The sequence below is a fragment of the Cryptotermes secundus genome, unplaced genomic scaffold (assembly GCF_002891405.2).
Source record: "Cryptotermes secundus unplaced genomic scaffold, Csec_1.0 scaffold276, whole genome shotgun sequence".
NCBI classification, from domain to species: domain Eukaryota; kingdom Metazoa; phylum Arthropoda; class Insecta; order Blattodea; family Kalotermitidae; genus Cryptotermes; species Cryptotermes secundus.
The window spans coordinates 45,257-64,837 of NW_019742963.1; the positions used below are offsets into that span (position 1 = coordinate 45,257).

The 19,581-nt window shown below is 48.1% G+C and overlaps 1 protein-coding gene across 1 annotated transcript in view; it reads right to left on the reverse strand.

The window, feature by feature from the left end:
- Window positions 1-19,581, reverse strand: part of LOC111873424 (rhomboid-related protein 3-like) — a gene marked incomplete at its 3' end in the record, with an annotated part of 270,772 nt that overhangs the window by 43,904 nt on the left and 207,287 nt on the right. The window lies entirely within an intron of this gene.

Below are 19,581 nucleotides of genomic sequence, written 5' to 3' on the forward strand. Positions count from 1 at the left end.
ACGGTCGATACGGCAGTCAGTGCCATCTCCGGCCTCAACATCCGGGGGTCGCGGGTCGCTTTTCGACAAGGCCATCGCGTTCAGGAAGCCTGCATCCATGCCGACGGTGAGCATGAATGTACTGCCGGAACATCTGACAACGCCTTTTAAACTGTAGAGATGTATGTCGTATCCATTCGGACGGTGTCATGAAGTTATTTACCTTCTAAAGTTTGAATGACTGCGAAATTGCTACTGGGCCTTGCCAGCACAGTGCCTCTTGTTTGCGAGTCCTACTGTCGGACGGCTCTGGGAGCTATCAGATCTCTCACTCGACTCCTCCAAAGCCTAATGGGTCGGTCGGTTAAACTGCTGTTGGTCTTCGCCAGCCAAGTCATTCCTGGCTTCAGTCTTCTCGAAATCCATGACCAAGATTTCTGTTCTCTCCTAGACATGCACGTGTTACAAATGAACCCTCCTCTGAAGCCCAAAATTCATATAAATAATATTTACAAATTCAGTTCGTACCTCACGGGAAACACATTACGTCGCCGCTACAAAGCCCAGCTGGTTAATTTTGTTTAGAGACAGTCGCCATTTGTTGTGAGAACCATACGGAACACACAGACACACTCTGTGGGCAAAATGGAGTTATTTCAGTTTCAAGCACGTGGTACATATAGTAACCGCTGTGCTTCATTCTCTTTTTATTTGGTTATTTAACGACGTTTACTGTATCGAAAACATACAGCGTCGAGCTGGGGGCTAATGAATTGGAAATGATCTGGAAGCAAGCGGTCGTCTAAACGTGGTATTTGCCAGAAGGGTATGAGGAAAACCACGAAATTTTCATTCAGGATAGTCGGTAACGGGGCCTAGAATCGATCCCAGCGTCTGGCGAATATAAATCCACAGAGTTACAGCTACACCAAACCGCTCGGCACAGCGCTTTATTGTTTCGTCTACAGTAGTATCAACTGCTGTTCTCAAACAATATGCTATATTACGACGCTGTTTCAACTGTGTAGGTTATGTACTACGGGACCGACATAAGGCGAGACGTGAGAATTGTTGTGGAGTATTTAATTGTACTGAAAAACTTAATCTCGTTGAGATTCAGTTCTGGTTCCTGACGCCGTGTAGTCAGGAGCATCCCTTAGTTTCTCTGAAGCTTTGGTACCCGCCTACCAGACTGCACGCTACCATAACCAGAACACTCGCCGCTATGATAACCTGGTAGCACATCCTACTTGAGAAGCTTACAGTCGCTGCAATAGCCAAGCGAGGTGCCGCATTTCTGCCTGTATACAGGAGGTGAGATTGGAATCTCGTCCAAGACTTTCGCGGTTTTTCTCAGGTTCCTCAAGGCAAATTAAGACACACTTCCTCGATGAGGTCACGATCCCTTCCTTCCAAATCCTTTCCAATTCATCGATCATCACAACACTCCCCGCTACACACAGCGAAGTAGAATAACCGTGGGTTATAGCTCCGCTCGATGTCCGTTTGTCCCTACGTTTAACTTAAGGAAGCGAATCTCAGAGTACCGTACTGCTTGCAGGATTCGAAACGGATCCCTGCGGCGCGAATGCCAGACGCAGTGACCGACGCTGTGCTAAACCCGTCCGATATGAGTCAAGACGGTGACCTAATTCGTAGCTCTTTCCTGGAGATAACGTTACAAAGAACTGCTGAAAGGAAACAAACGAGCATTGCTTCATGTGATATCCGATATCAGGGGCTATCTCTGGGCACCTGTCCTGCACAACACAACTGGTTCGCCGAATGCGGTGATGAAACCTCAGGTTACATAATAATGTGGAAATTTCTCGCCTCTATCTTTTCAGTTTCTTGGGGTGGGGTGAGACTAGGCTCACGTCAGCCACTACTTGGGCCTATTGTACCGGCTCCATTATGGTAGATGAGTGAGGAGCAGTCGATGGGCTGAGAATCGTCAGGGGAAACCGAAATACTCGGAGAAAACCTGCCCCAGCGCCACTTTGTCCACCACAAATCCCACTTGACCAGACCCTGGATCGAACCCGGGCCGCCGCGGCGGGAAGCCAGCGACTAACCGCTTGAGCTATGGCGCGGCCTAATTTATTACTTACTTGTTGCTTATTTAACGACGCTGACTATACTATATAGCGTTGGATGGTGCCATGAGGAAGGAAGACGCCGTCGCCTTCTTCAGGGTACTATCCCAGCATTTTCATGGAGGGGCTGCGGCAAAGCATAAAAAACCTCAGGACAGTGAATGTCACGGCCAGAGACTCGAACCCTACACCTCGCCATTATTGAGTCTCAAGGGAGGGTGTGTTTTCATGGAGGCGAATGCTCGGATTGTGATATGCTGGCTTATGATACCGTGCAGTCCTGTAGGCGGAAGAACATTGATGACGTCCTGATTACGCGGCGACTATGGCGCTCGCAGCCGTGCAAGGTCTATGCTAGGCTCAACCGGTATGGGTTCCAACTGTCACTGTGCTCTGCTTGGGAAACTGGTCGACCGTCTGGTTCCGGCGCACACAGCTCCGTATGCGGTCGGTAATTACACCAGGGTGGTCCTCGGGGCTGAGATGATGAGGAGGGCGCGCTTCTCCGCTCAGTCACAGCGCCTACACGGAAAGGCTGAGGGCATGTCTAGGACAGAACAAAAATCTTGGTCATGGATTGCAACGAGTCCCAAAGCCAAGTATGTGCTGGCGAGGACCCGCAACAATTTAACAGCCCGACAAACTGGATACGGGTAAACACTTGCAATGTTATGGCGGTCCGCAGGGCTGACCAACCTCTTGCAACGTCAGTGTGGTCAGAAGGGATGGCCAAACACTTTGGACGTCAAGGATTTCCCTAGGGCTAACGAAGCACGTATGGCCGGCCTTCATACGTCCCTAGAGCAAACTGGTCATGATTTCACTCGTTACGAACTCACAAATGAGGCGTACAAATACACCATTGCCTGTCTTGTCCGTTATTTACAGGCACACGTCCACTGTAACGAAGCGAATGACACTGAGTTTCGAGAATGCATGACGTCGATGACAGGATGATGACGAAGTTGGAGCAGTCTGTGAGAAGAGAATTGGCGAGGGAAACCAGAGTACCCGGAGAAAACCCACCTCAGTACCACTTTGTCGAACAGAAGTCCCACACGATCCGAACTGGGCTCGAGCCCGGCCGCCACGATGGGAAGCCAGCGACTAACCTCTAGCGCCGACAGTCACAACAGTGGCATCGCAGTGTACTAATGTCAGTAACTGATGGTATTCTGCTTCGACAGACTTCAGCCATCATCTGAGGTCCTGAAGCGACGCAAAGCAAAGGTCAACCAACATGGACGGACTGACAAACGGATACTGCGAGAACTGTTATCTTTTCATCGTTCTAATAACGATTTGAGTACCTCAGATTATGAGCCGGGGCCTAATGTGATGTACTACCGAAGCACTTGCCTGATGGAACGGAGGAAAACCACGAAAAAAAATTTCAGGCAGTGGACCGAGCCTTGAACACGGGACATCGGCAATGTAGGATGCTACAGACCAAACCACGAACTTCAGTCTGGGATATAACACAGTGTAGTCCGCTGAAAGCTTAGCGTCGTTTCGGAGGACATATCGACTACATCTTCAGGGTCGAATAAGTCAAGAAACATTCAAGCGTGAGAGGTGGCAAGCTGGCTCATTCGTCCCTTAAGGAGTCATGTTCCTCCGAAACGTCGGTTGACTTTCAAATGAATATAGGGCGATATATCCCAGAAGACAGTGCGCTTCATAAGCACCGCTTTGGGAACCTCAAAACCTACATTCAGTCAGTTACAATGTGGGTCCTGTAAACAGCAACCAACTTCGGCCACCCCTGGCCACTGTGGGCCGAAGCGAATATGGATGCCGCTAAGTTAGGTTGGGGCCATGGCTAGTGAGCCCACGTGAAGCCCTGAGAGTGGACCGGCCCCAACATCGATCGTCACTGCAACCGAGACTCTACTTTATCGCTCCGAAACGTCTGAAAGGCTTTGTTTCTGAGAAACCAGCAGGAGACATTAAGGAATCATCTCCCTACAGTGAGAGAGGGAGAAACAAAGCGCCCTTTCTGTGTAGGGCCAATTCCCAGCTAGGAGCCGCATAACCTTGACGCCTTTACCCGACAAGAGTCGCGATGGCTCAGTCGGTATAGCGACGGGCTACAGGCTGGACGGCCCAGCTTCGAATCCCGACAGGGGCAATATTTTTCTTCCAGACCGGATCTGGGGCCCACCCAGCCTCATATGGAATGGGTACGTGGCTCCTTCCCCGGGGGGGGGTTAAACCAACCGTGGCGTGAAGCTAACCGCTCCCAACTAGTGCCGAGGACAAGAATGGTGGAGCTATACCTGAACTTCCCTATACGTCTTCATGGTGCTGAACTAATTAAGCAAAGGGACAACTTTACCTTTACCTTACAATATAGCGACAGCCTATAGGTTGGAAGGCCGTGGAATCGGGGTTTGATACCAGGCAGTGACCAAAGACTTTGTTTCTGCACCCGGTCCGGGCAGCCCCTTATCCAGCAGTTACTAAGGGCTCTTTATCGGGATTAAGAAGGTAGGGTGTGGGGCTGACCACTCTCCTCTAACCTCTCCAGAGGCTACATCTCCACTCCTCCATACGTCATGGCTCAACTAACAGCGATAGCGTTATAGATGGTACATTTCAAATCGTCTGACGAAAGAGAAGCAAAGACCGCGCAGCTGGAGCCAGCAGGTTCGTCCGAAACGTCAGTAGAGACTCCCCAGATTATACGGAGTGACAATCCAGACGACAGTAATATATGAACCTCAAATCTCGTGCCTTATACCAGCGTCGGCTGTAGATAAAGGTGAATTGTGAGTTTCAAGCCACAGCCGCTTTTATTTCTCATACGCACCAACTTCAGCAAGAATGGACCTGTACCCCTTTTGCACCAAACATTTGAATCCTCTGTATTGTGTTCAGCGTCGCCAAACTGGCAACAGAAGTGGCCCGGCTCTGATCATGTGATAAAAGAGATGTGACACAAACCTTCCGGGCCATAGATTCGGAACGCGTCCTTGAACTTGAGGACCGAAACTCGCCGGCCACACACTAAGTTCGCAAGTACACAGACAGCAAAAGTTTCCACATCTGTCGAACGCAGCCAATTATCTTCCTTCAAGGTTCAATAATTCCGCTAACAAAATCCAAGGCTCCATTCCAACTACATCGTGCAGCAAAGGCAAAACTATCTCCGTGCTTAATTTAGTCAGAAATGTGATATGGGGACGTGGAGGCCTAGCTGGACCTGGTCACTGTATCCACCACAAAGGTGCCCAGAGCTCGCGTCCGGGTAGGGGTACGAGGTCCCCCTTCTTCTTCATGGCCTCCAGACCGGCTCCGGAGTCCCTCCAGTCCCCTTTCCAGTGGATACCGAGGGCTGTAATTCCCAAACCATAACTCCACTCCTCCATACGCCTTCATGGCGCGGTGTTTAATTAAGCACGAACGTCACATTTCACCTTTTGTATACCATAAATTATAATTATTTCCAAATGTAGCTCCACTTACGTTCCAGAAAAAGGTAAAGTTGTCCCCCTGCTTAACTAATTAAGCACTACATCATGAAGGCGTATAGGGGAGTTGAAGTAGAGAGCCACATTTTCTTGCTCTTGACACTAATTGGAGGTGAGTGGTTAGCTTCACGACCCGGCCGCTTTATACCCGGGGAAAGAGCCCCCCGTACCCACAGGATAGGAGGCTGGGTGAGCACCAGAGCCGGTCTCGACGACACTGAGAACATAAAACTCTTGACCCTACCGGGACTCGAACTCCGACCCCTCGGTTATCCAGGCCGTAGCCAGTCGCTTTATCGGCTCCGCCTACGTTCCAGTAGAGAAGCATATTTTCTGGTTAGCCCCCCCCCCCAAAAAAAATCTGATAGTGACCATGTCATTAAAGAGGCCGAGGTAAGCCGGCTGTGTCCAAACTACTGAAAATCATCCGTAAGGGCAGACTGTGATAGTACACCGCAGCGGACCGCCTTGCCCCTGTGTCAACCCAAGTACGGTACTGGACATTGCATTCATGTGCCCGGCAGCAAAACAGCGTATAACTTGTAAGCGCGGCGGTGGGCACTTGTCACAAATCAGAACGCTCGCCCTGGAATCTTGTAAGGAGTGAGATTTAAATATTTAGATGTATGTGACCTTGGTGCAGTCAGCGACTCTTCCCACACAGCGAGTCCAGCGCCACGGTGCTGAACTCTGCCGGCATAGGCCCACACCAAGCCACGGCTTCCCTTTGTCAGTCTAGAAACCAGATACGCAACCGACACCCTGTTCCGGGCGATATCAACTTCTGAACGCTCCGTGGAACTGTCCTTCTCGGAATACTTACAGTTGCTCAGCTGATCAACACATTCTCCGCCTTTTCTTGAGCACAGAGGTTCAGTATAGTATTCACAAGAGCCCGACACCTTTCCCTATCCTGAGCCTGACGAATCCAATCCGCACTCATACCCTTGCTGAAAAGCTAATAGTCGCTCACCTAGTCAAGATATTCCCCATACTTTACTGAACCTGGACCACCCGGAGGTGCATTACTGCGTTCACAATAGCTCGACACCTTTCCCTATCCTGTGCCAGACGAATCCAATCCACACTCGCCCATCCTATTCCTTTGAGATTTCAAAGGGTCAGACTGAAACAGATTCCGAACTGTCTGGTGTGATACTTAACCTAAAGTTGTTTAGCAATGCTGTTCCATCTACACAGCCTTCACCGTGCCGTACAGTAGGCTGGCCGGTCCATCCGAACACAAACGTACTCTAACCTGTGCGGAAGTTTATGGGCCCCTGCCGGAGGTTACACAGCTACAGCGTTCCTCCAAACACGCTTAGTGGCGCTGCAGTCGACACTTACCTGAAACAAAAGAAATACAAGAATCAGGAGATGGCGTTTCACCTGTTACAACACACTTTGCAGGTAAGGTAGAAGGTAATTAGGCACTACGCCATGAAGGCGTATGGGGGAGTGGATGTATTGATCCACATTTTCTTAACCTCGGCACTAGTTGGAAGTGTGTGGTCAGCTTCACACCCCGGCTGCTTTACCCCCGGTATCTATTGGATAGGAGGCTGGGTGGGCCCCAAAGCCGGTCTGGACGACGTGAAAAAGAGAAAATTCTTGACCCTACCAGGACTCGAACTCTGACCACTCTGTCGTCCAGCCCCTAGCCAGTCGCTATACCGACTAGGCTACCCCGGCTCCTACATTTTGCAGGTTTGTGACTTCGTTTAAAGACGCCGTCAATGCTGATAATGTTTTGCGTTGAGTGCGTTCAAGAAATGGGAGCGCTCGGGAGGCGTTCCATCTGAACACTTCATATCTGTACTTCGTCGTGAATATATGAATTCTTTTTTACTGCAATCGGCAGCACCGCAATCAATAATAGGGCGGGGGGAAGGACGCCCATATTTCCTTAAAACGCAGCTTTGTTCCTTTTGTAAAGTTACATTCACATTCGTCTCTATGTCCACGTACTGCAGACACAACTCCCCTGTAAGAAAGCCACCCACACTACAGCTGTCTCACTGTGCACAGTCAGAGACCGGCTTTGTTGTTTGTACCGGAGCTTGTTTCAAGCTAAGGCTGTGGATCTCAACAGGATCTGCATTTTATGTTATGTAGTAGGTGCCGGCGTAGCGCAGTCAGTATAACTGGCTGCGGGCTGGACGACCGAGGGGTCGGAGTTCCAGTCCCGGTAGGGTCAAGAATTTCCTCTTCTCCACGTCATCCAGACCGGATCTGGTGTCCACCCAGCCTCCTAACCAATGAGTACCAGGGGTTCTATCCGCGGGGGTAAAGCGACCGGGGAGTGAAGCTGATCACTCACCTCCAACTAGTGCAGGGGTGAAGAAAATATAGATCTGTACATCCATTCCCATATTCACCTTCCGGCATTGTGCTTAATTAGTTAAGGACATGGACAACTTTACGTTCTTACAGACTTTTGTACGATGAGCCGTTTGGGGGCAAATGGATCAAATTTCGATATGATCTTCGACGAAAAAAAAAATAGCGTTTATGTTTGACCGAACAAAAATTCAGTTCGTACGTAAAGTTATAGACACCCCACGCCAAATTTAATCGAAATCATTTCTGGAGTACCGGAGCTGAAACCGGCGCGAGTCCACGACGTGACGATACACGCCCTGCGTGTACGCAGACGCGGTAGGAGCCTCAGCGACCTACCGCCGGCTCATTGCCCCATCGACGTGAACACACAGCTCCATTACGTCAGAGATATACGTACTACGAGATCTAATTATCGTCAGGTAGCACTGGGACGTTACGTGTGCGTTCTGTGACAGTTCCGTCGGACTTCCCGAATCTTCTCTCTGGACTCCGCCGAGAGTGAGCGCATACTGAGTTATGCTGCATGATCCCAACATGCAGAAGTTGCCTGTGGGCACACACCGAGTTATACTGCATGATCCCAACATGCACAACTTGCCTGTGGGCACACACTGAGTTATACTGCATGATCCCAACATGCAGAACTTGCCTGTGGGCACACACTGAGTTATACTGCATGATCCCAACATGCAGAACTTGCCTGTGGGCACACACTGAGTTATACTGTATGATCCCAACATGCAGAACTTGCCTGTGGGCACACACTGAGTTATACTGCATGATCCCAACATGCAGAACTTGCCTGTGGGCACACACTGAGTTATACTGTATGATCCCAACATGCAGAACTTGCCTGTGGGCACACTCTGAGTTATACTGCATGATTCCAACATGCAGAACTTGCCTGTGGGCACACACTGAGTTATACTGCATGATCCCAACATGCAGAACTTGCCTGTGGGCACACACTGAGTTATACTGCATGATCCCGACATGCAGAACTTGCCTGTGGGCACACACTGAGTTATACTGCATGATCCCGACATGCAGAACTTGCCTGTAGGCACACTCTGAGTTATACCGCATGATTCCAACATGCAGAACTTGCCTGTGGGCACACACTGAGTTATACTGTATGATTCCAACATGCAGAGCTTGCCTGTGGGCACACACTGAGTTATACTGCATGATCCCGACATGCAGAACTTGCCTGTGGGCACACACTGAGTTATACTGCATGATCCCGACATGCAGAACTTGCCTGTGGGCACACACTGAGTTATACTGTATGATCCCGACATGCAGAACTTACCTGTGGGCACACACTGAGTTATACTGTATGATCCCAATATGCAGAACTTTCCTTTGGCACACACTTGAGTTATACTGCATGATCCCAACATGCATAACTTGCCTGTGGGCACACACTGAGTTATACTGTATGATCCCAACATGCAGAACTTACCTGTGGGCACACACTGAGTTATACTGCATGATCCCAACATGCAGAACTTGCCTGTGGGCACACACTGAGTTATACTGCATGATCCCAACATGCAGAACTTGCCTGTGGGCACACACTGAGTTATGCTGCATGATTCCAACATGCAGAGCTTACCTGTGGGCACACACTAAGTTATACTGCATGATCCCAACACGCAGAACTTGCCTATGGGCACACACTGAGTTATACTGCATGATCCCAACATGCAGAACTTGCCTGTGGGCACACACTGAGTTATACTGCATGACCCAATATGCAGAAGTTGCCTGTGGGCACACGCTGAGTTATGCTGCATGATCCCAACATGCAGAAGTTGCCTGTGGGCACACACTGAGTTATACTGCATGATCCCAACATGCAGAACTTGCCTGTGGGCACACAATGAGTTATAATGCATGGTACCAACATGCAGAACTTGCCTCTGGGCACATACTGAGTTATACTGCGTGATGCCAACATGCAGAACTTGCCTCTGGGGACACACTGAGATGATCCCATCATGCAGAACTTACATTAACGTTGGGTTCTTATACCGCAGAGTACTAGCATCCATACTACTCCATACAGTCTCTAAGTTCACCGATGTGTCGGAGAGACATAATACCTCCATCTTCAGGGCTGAAGAGTAAGACAAGCAGTGGAAATAAACAGGGTGGTGGGGATGGAAGAAAATAATGTTACGTGTAGGGAGGTAACATGACTAATAACTGTGGTTTCTAGATTTGATGATAATGTTTACTTGATGTCACTATTAAGGCGCGTCCACATTACTCGTGCTCGTGCTCGTGTCACTCGCTATCCTCGCGAGTAATGTGTACGATATGACGAGTCATGACACAAGCAAATTTTATTTTTTTAATTTAAAAACTATAGCCAATAAATTTAAATACGACTACAGCATATACACACTACAATCGCCTCTATGTCCACGTACTGCAGACACAACCCCCACTGTAAGAAAGCCACCCTCACTACAGCTGTCGCACTGTTCACAGAGAGACTGGCTTCGTTGCATTTCGGTAACTATCCACCGTACCGAAACATGGATCAAGCAGAAGCTGCGTATCTTAATTGCATCTATATATTGTGCTATGTACAGACTTCCCGCATACAGAGTGTCCCAGGAGGAAACGTAAATATTCTCTGAGGTCATAGTATCGGACATTCTAAGCAAAACATTGGATATGTACATGTCCTATTCCGAACGGTTTCCGAGATAGAGCTATTTCACTATACAGTACACAGTACGCTGTACAGACGAGCAACACGCCATGTCCTCACACGAGTTGCGAAATGCGCTGATGCTGACCGTGGAATTTTCGAAAATGTATTATACTAGATGAAGTGAATAAACTTTGTCACTTGAACAACACATACCGGCATTAGAAACATTACGTAATATCTCTTTCTTATTAACGATTTTGGAACTGTACGGTGACAGCTCCATCTCGGGAGCCGTTCGAATGACATATGTGCAGCATAATTTTTTTTCTTAGAATGACCGATAGGGTCGCGCCATAGGTCAGATGGTTAGTCCCTGCTTCCCACAGCGGCGGTTGTGGCCCTTCACAGGGATCCCCGAACACAAAATGGCTACTTTTTCGAAGAAGACTCCAAAGATTTTGACTAGAACATTTCAGAAACTTATAGATAGAACCTCCTTAAACAAAACTGCTGAGATGGTATCTTCAGGAAAATAAATGTACGTCCACTAGGGGCCCAAAAGAGGTATGTCCTCTCGAAGACTGCTTCACCGGTAGGGCGGATTTAATTCTTGGTTAACAGTAGTCTATTGAGCAATAATCTATTTCGTTTCCAAGGTAACGTGGTAAACGTCAATTGCGTAACACAGAATATGTGTAACATTTCCGCGTCGACTTGTTACTTTGTAAAAGTACCTTAAAAATAAATCCAAGAAAAGCAAAGACAAAAGATGCTATTCTCTAACAGGCCACCGAGACTCATAGGCCTGTGAGACGTCGAGGCTCCCACATTTTCTAAAAAAAAAAAAAAGTCGGCTCACAGATAGCGGTAAGATCGTCAGCCTCACGCATCGGCCGCCCTTTACCCCCGGAAAGATTCCTGGTATTCACTTCTGTTAGATGCTGAGTCGACCCCAGGGCCATAGTACGGCTGCAAGGATTTGGTCAACTGAAAAATCCAGTGGCCTCTTTGACAATCGAAACTGAGACCTTCCAGCTTGTAGCACAGCGCAGAGGAATACAACAGCAGAATCGGCCTTTACGTAACTGCGCCGTGTTTCTGATAAAACAACAATTATACGCAAACTACTGCTGACATTATCTCTGTGACGCATGCGCGTCATATCCCCGTACAGATACTTCGGCTTATCGCTTGAAGAACAAGACCCTGTGTCCAAGCACCGTGGCAAGAAGTAGCAAGTTTCTGTAACACTAAGGCTGGGGCCACACGAGCGCACGAAGTACGTCCGTTGCAACGAACGTACTTTATGACGGACGTTGCTGAGGACACCACACAGTTGCAAAATGCGGTGCGTAGTTTTTGTCTGCAATGGAGCCAGAAGAAAGCGTAGCATTCGCCTCTCTTGTTTATTTCTAAACGGACGTCACAACGTTCGTTACAACGGACGCATTTTGTGCGCTCGTGTGGCCCCAGCCTAAGACCCATGCATTCTTGCACATGGGCACATGATTGAGGTGAGTGGGTAAGCTTCTTTCTCCAGCCGTTCTGGCCTCGACAAAATATCCGATGTCCACTGGATAAGTGGGTATGTGGGACGCACAGCCGCTCTGGATCGAGATCTCCTGCCTTATATGCAACCGGCCCAACTGAGATAAATCTCGAACCGATGGGAACAGTTACTTTCCCTCTCGCTCTATTACGCAGAGACAGCATGAGTTGTCTGCTGACTAGCTGCAAGTATCAGTGAAACTGTCAGCAGTGCTTCCTCCCAAAACAGAAGAACAATAGGTGAAAGGGAAAGTCGTGAGAGAAGTGAGAGACATTTTATTGTCGCGAGGGTTTCGCTTTGTTGGAAGGTTCCCGGCCTTCGCCCGCTAGTCCTAAAGAGCGAAGTTGACGGCGTTGGGATGGTCAGAAGTAAGACTAACGACGTCCAAAAGGGTCAAATTTACATTACGACCGACGGTCAGTCGGCCAGTCTGTCTTGGTGTCAAGCCCTCATCTTGGGACCAACACCAGATTTTTATTACTGTCGGAGAGTTACGGGTTTGTTGACGTGGGGCGTCCTCCCTGACGAGAGGACGGGTCTGTCGTTTACAACTGCTGCTGGTCCTCACCAGCGTAGTCATTGTCGGGCCCGAGTCCCGCAGGACTCATGATCATACTGTCTCAAATTCGCGACTCCCCCAACCTTGAGGCTACGTCCCCGTATTTATATCCCCCAGAAAATTGGTGGCCCAGTTATAACCTTAGGCACTGGGTTCCCTTTTTGTCGCCTCCTACGACTCCCTGGGCTACGGTGGAGGTATTCGAGCCGTCCTCCACGCGGGGAAGAATCAAAGCATCAGAGTTACTTTACGGCTGGCGGATTACCGCCAATCAGTTCATCTTGGCGGTAAGCCCCTTGAGGCCCACGACCAGAGATCTTTTCAACTGAATCCTTACGATCATAGTGTTTGTGTAACATCCTCTCTGACGAGAAGATGGGACTCGAGACGTTACACCTACACACGGTATTATACAAAGATTCAGCTCCTACCTCACAGGGAACATATTCCGTCTCCATGACAAGTATTAACTAGTTAATGCTGTTCAGGGATATAATCTGTTTATTTTCAGGATCATAAGCTGTGCGGGCAGAATGCACGGGTTTCTTCTATGTAAATCAAATGGTAAGCACAGTAACCATAGGGATTAGAGTGCGCTGGAGCGCATGTCGTGTTCAGCTGCACTCTAATACATTTTTACGTAAAGGCTGTAGAAATTCCGACCTTTCTGAATTCCTCGAAGCTACCTCTGATGGACAAGCAGCTGCTTTTCCTCAATGGAAAGCAGAACACGTTCACCAAGTACACAATGGATTACGTAGAGTAAATCCTCGCTAATCCGGTTAGTTAACCCGGATGTCGGATAATCCGGATGGAAATATGAAAAATAAAAGATTCTCTTCACAACTGAGTACATAACTTTAGAAGACACATGGCATTTAGGAAGGCAGATGAGTCATTCGTCTGTTGCGACCAAACCGGACAGTTTCTTCAAACCTGCATCAAAAACAAGTACAACTTCTGTGTCTTCCTATCGGTGAATAAATGCTCTGGATTTTTATAGTTGTTAAATAAAGGCTCTACAGTTCCCCTGCCAATCTTCATTCCACCAGTTGCTCCACAATCACCCTCACCTATCATCTGGGGCTGGTACAATAGGCCAGAAGTGGCCGCAGTACAAGGGACTTAGTCCCACCCCTCTAGCAATAAAAAATAAACAAAGGCTCTACAGTCATATACTGTCTATTTTCGTCAGCACTAATTATATCATTAAATTTTCCATGTATTTGTTTTCTAACGTTCTTTTCCATTAAAGACTACCTTTTGCTTCAATAATCCGGATTAACGCTTCATCCGGATGCCCTCCTCCCACTAATCCTGATTAGGGAGTGTTTACTGCATATCCAAATTCTGATACACTGTGTTAGGATGCCACATTGCCGACCAGGTCTGTCAGTCCGTCTATATTCGGGAGGTACGCGGTTTGAATCCTGGTTGAGACACTGACTATCCTGAGGTTCTACTTGTCTCCACGTATCATTCGACAAAATGCTGTATCATGTACAGTAGTTGCTATGCAATAGGCGAATCAATAAACGGCCGTTTCTTGGTAACGACCGGTAAACACGTTCTCGAGGAAACCAACATGCATACAACAACACAAGAACGGTATTTTCTGTTGGGTCCGCCCCAAGGCTATGTAACGAGGGCCCCAGGCCGGCAGGGAGCAACTGAGTGCAGTTAAGCAAGGCAAGGGAGGCTAAGTGTCGACTTATGTTCTACACGGGGGGCTATAACAAGAGGACCTGAGCGAGGGAAGCTGAAGAATCTCCGCTATTAGAAGCCGCTGTCAGGGAACGGCTGCTTAAGACAGCAGGCTGCAAAAAGGCTTAGGGGGTACTGTAGTGAACTGCAAAGTGTGGAGATCAGAGGTGGCGCTGTAATGTGTCAATAAATCCAGTCCACACCCCTAACCGTGAAAATACGGATGGAATACGTGAGAAAGCAGTGCAAGTTAATAGTATGAACACTTGTGTAATAAACTCTGAGATTTCACGTTGTGTTGCATGGGTGGTTCACATGTACATATGGGCACCTCGTCAGCATTTCTGTGCGGTTTGACAACGCCGTGGGTGTCTCTAGGGGCTTGAGAACAGGGTGCGGAGGGGAATATTTGTACCTAAGAATGAGGCAGTGACAGGAGGAAAGAGACACCTGCATAATGAGGAGTCTTCAGAGAACTCCATACAAAAATGTGGGAAGAAAACCTTCAGGAAAGAGACCACCTTGAATACCTGGGCACAAGATGGAAGGATAATATTAAAACGAACGCTGAAAAAATTGCATTTGAGGAATCGGATTAGATTCATTTGGCTCAGTATATGGGCCACTAACGGACACTTATGAAGGAGGCAATGAATATTCTGGTTCAAACAAATGCTGGAAATTTGAGTGGATAAGCAACTATTAGTTTCTCACCATGAACAAGGCTGCATGGAGTTGATCAACATCTACACTACACGTCGTCGTAAAGGACGAGTGATGAGCTGGAAAGGTTTTGGAAGGAAACGGTCCTGCAACAGTGGGGACACTATCCTGTCATTTGCCTTGTTGAGCCGGGATAGACCACGAAAAACTCGGTCAGAATGGCTGGCGTCCTGTCTGAGATTCGAACCGAAAACCTCCCAAGCACTACCGCTACCATAATCTCCTCCGTACACTTTCATCCGTCTTACGGCAACAAAAACTGTAAAATAGTCCCTGTGCTTATTGGTTAAGTACGAGGCTATGAAGATAAATGGGGGAGTGGAGGTATAGCTCCGATGTTTATAACTTCGGCACTACATGGAGATGAGCGATCAGCTTCACGCTCCGGCCGCTTTACTCCGAGGAAGGTACACCCGGTACCCAAGAAACAAATAAATGTTGACCATTGATTCAGAACAGTTTAGGGCTTTACAATCAAACGAGCACAGGGGCAGAGTTCTTGTAAATACTTTCTTTCCACTATACACGCCCGAATGGAACATCTGTGGCCAAAATGAACAGTTGTAACGACATTCATAATTTGTTCGCCCCTGTCAGCTGCTCGTTCGGTTGCAAGGCGACAACATGTCCAACTTTCCGCGCGCCCCATTCATGAGCGAACTCAACATTGATAAAACCGCGTCGCCTTTGATACCGGAAACCAGCGCAACTCGTTTCATTGACATGCAGTGCTGTCGGCGTGGGAACGTCCCGCATTGTTTCTGGCCCCTGTCACCTGCTGTCGCGACGTCAAGTGGTCTCTGCGCCTAACTAAGCAGCACACTCGATGGAACACATACTGCAGAAGCTGGGTGGGCCCCACACGTGGTTGGTGGCAGCTGAGAAGAGACAAGCGTCTTGTCCCTACCGGGAAACGAACCGTGATTCCTAGGTTGTCCAGCCCGCAGCTCATTCACTCAGCTATCCTGGTTCCAACATGAATGTTCCTTGAACACAACTTCTAGGCGTTTAACCCAGGCCTCCCGAACAGACGGTCTAGAGGTATGCTCCAGACTTGTAGTTGGGAGGTCCTCGGGTTTGAATCTCGGTATGGACACAGACTATCCTGAGGACAGTACCTCGATTATCGGTTCCTTCCAATTCATCACGCGTCACATCTTCCAAAGCTATACGTAGTATAGTCTCGACAATGACAATGTCGTTAAATAACCACCCCCTCTCATTCTGCTACTACCCTCAGCACCGGGAAGGTCGTGTGAAATTTGGCGGCAATGGATTCGTCATCTCTCCTTATATACTAATTATGATGATGATAATAATAATAAAGGTAAAACTGTTTTGTAAAAGGCCGTGGAGCCCCATACGGTTGTGAGACGTCGAGGCTCCCAATTTTCTAGACAATCGACTCACAGCTGGCGGTGAGTCTGTCAGCCTTACGCGCCGGCCGTCCTTTACCCCCCCCCCCCCACGAAGATTCCTGGTGCTCATTTCTGTTAGAGGCTGAGTCTACCCCAGGGCCATATTGCGTCTGGAAGGATTAGGTTAATTGAAAAATCCAATGACCTCATCGAGAATCGAACCCGCGACTTTCTGGCTTGCAGCATAGTGCCTCAACCAACAACTACAAAGGCAAAATGGATTTTTTTAAAAAATCTGATACTTGGAAGTTTTATGGACATTAACAAATTCCAATTTTGATTACAACCGGACAAACATAACGGACGCTTTACACGCGTTTCAGCGCGTACTTGTATACATTTATCGGAGCGAAACTGTTTCAAACGAACGCTGCAAGGAAATATGAAACATGCCGTGGTGAAACTTGGGTTCCGCAACAGGCGAGCAATTGCTTAATGTTCGTTTCTTAAGGAAGAGGCTGTACCATGCAGTTACGAGGTAATTTAGAGAGATCCGCCGTCCGGACAGGTACTGACCTAGCCGTCCGGCGAAAGTGCAGTGTCCGTTACGGCAGCGAGTGACGCACGGTGCGTGACGCACGCTCCGCTTTCTTAACCGATTAATATTCGTCGAATCGAACCGTTACGAAGGCGAATAAAATGTGAATGCCAACAGAAGTGTAACCAGTACCCCCTCTGCTGCCTGTTCATTTTTTCTCGCTGGTTCAATTCTAATTACTAGCTCCTAATGCCAATATGAGGCCGGTCACGGTAGCCAAGCGGTCTAAGGCACGCACTGTCTTCACTTGCTCGGATCTCACTCAGGGCATGGATGTTTGGTGTGCGTCTTTCTATGTATGCGTACAGGTATAGGTCTTACGACGAGCTGATCACCCGCCCAAGGAGTCCTACCAAATGTCTAAGATTTAGTAAACCGAAGTGAAACGGAGAGTTTCATGGAGGTAGGCCTAGGCCAGAAAGAGGGCTGTAGCGCCAAAGGAAAAGATGCCAATATGAGCAGACATTTCTTCTCAAGATGGTGGCTCTGGTCTTGCTTGTGCAAGTAGAGTTTGTGGGGCACGCGGTAGCGTAGTTCGTTGAGGCAATATGCTACAAGCCGGAAAGTCGCGGGTTCGATTTCCGATGAGGTCATTGAATTTTTTCAATTTACCTAATCCCTCCAGCTGTAATATGGCCCTGGGTTTGACTCAACATCTAACAGAAACGAGCACCAGAAATCTTCCTAGGGGGGGGGGGGTAAAGGGGGGCTGGCGCGTAAGGCTGACAACATCACCATCTGGGAGCCGACTGTATAGAAAATGTGGGAGCCTCGACCACTCACATCCCCATGGGCTTTCGCGCCCTGTTACAGGGACAGCTTTACCTTTTCTGCATCTTTACCTTCATCTATGTATTGGTGCAACTTCGTCAACTATAGTCGTTACAGATACAAATATTTTTACGTCCGTGCACTGCAAAGGACTGCACCAATGTTCTTTTACAAAAAGAAAAAGCTTATACTTCCTTGAAGGATGACGCCCGAGTGTTTTAATAAAATAAAAGTTTTTGTTTGGGTTCTCTTCGAGGACTGGCAGCAGAGTGATTCAATAGCCAAGAGTTATGACGCTTCTATAAAACTCATAGCGCTTCTGTTTGCAAAAGTTACATTCTGATGGGTTCAATTTTGAATTTGAGTTGATCTTTAGTTTCTGTATTGACCAATCAACTATAAATTCTTGCTCTCTACCGCTTGAGTATCAAGTTATCACGCTATGAATAGCTCATTATTTCTACAGTTGGTTTGGCGTTGCTATCTGTCATATTACACGACAAGTCCTTAACGCCTCTTCTGAACACCTGCGATCAAAAGCCTTTACCGTGATACTGTTACATTTCCAAGTAAGCAATTCATTTCTGGTTCCTACAAAGTGCCAATTCTCCTCAACTTTGTAACCTGAACCAAGCGCCAGTAGTAGCCTTTGTCTCTCGTCACTTGCCGAAACATGTTGAGTTACTCCATGGCTCGAACGAAGGGACAAGAGCGGCAATGTGACATCCTCTGCTTCTCGTACGCCATCAGCAGGAGCCAGCCTGGATAGCTCAGTCGATATGGAGACTAGACTACGGGTTTGCACATTGAGGATCGATTCCCGGCAGGTGTAAGAGTTTTTCTTCTCTTCAAAGCGTCTAAGCCGGGGCGTCAATGCCCACCGAGCATATCCAATGAATAATGGAGAAATTTTCCCCAGGGACAAAGCGGACGAGGCGTAAAGAGTGCTCACTCCCCCAAGTCTTCATAATGTGTACTACTTTATTAAGCACAGGGACAAAATTACCATTATCTTATATTGGCACTGCATTAGCTTCCCTACCGCCATTTGTTACCTGTGTTCGTCCAGTTCGTTCTGTGCAGCCCGCTCAAGTAACATTTCCGTACGTCCCCCAAACATGCGTTAATTATTCCGTCGTCTTTTAGGGCCATGACACACGGATCGGTTTTCGCCGACTCGGCGCGTAGTTCATTGCATCAGATGGCATAAGACAGACAAGGCGGTGCTCGTCGACAGGCGGTAGATTTGCCGACCCGGCCTGTCGTCTGCAGTCAACTTCAGTGTTCACGTCCTTATTGACCGGCGACCGTCTCACAACTAACTAAACTCCAGGCTTGTCCTGCTTATAACACATCGGCAGGGACAGCATAGAAAACACCGCTTCCAACAGTTCTGTTGTTGAGACATACAGCTGTCGCATGGACCGTGTAGAGAACACCGCTTTCAAGTTAGTCCACTGCTATGTGTTAGGGATCTGTTGCCTAGCAACGGTCGTTGTTTACAGAGCCATTACTTAACAACGGATCCATATGCTTTATGGGAAAATGTCCTTGTGTTCAAGGACATCTCCTCCGGTATGGTGATTCTGGTTCCCACTGTGCGTTGAAAATACAGTTAATTTTATAACGGTAATGAAACAAGATACGTCGCTAATCTGACGATGAACCACGCTCAGAAATGTTTTAGGCAGAATTTAATGTCGCGTCTAATTGCCTTGAATTTGGACAGCCCTGATCTAGATAACCCAGCAATCCACACC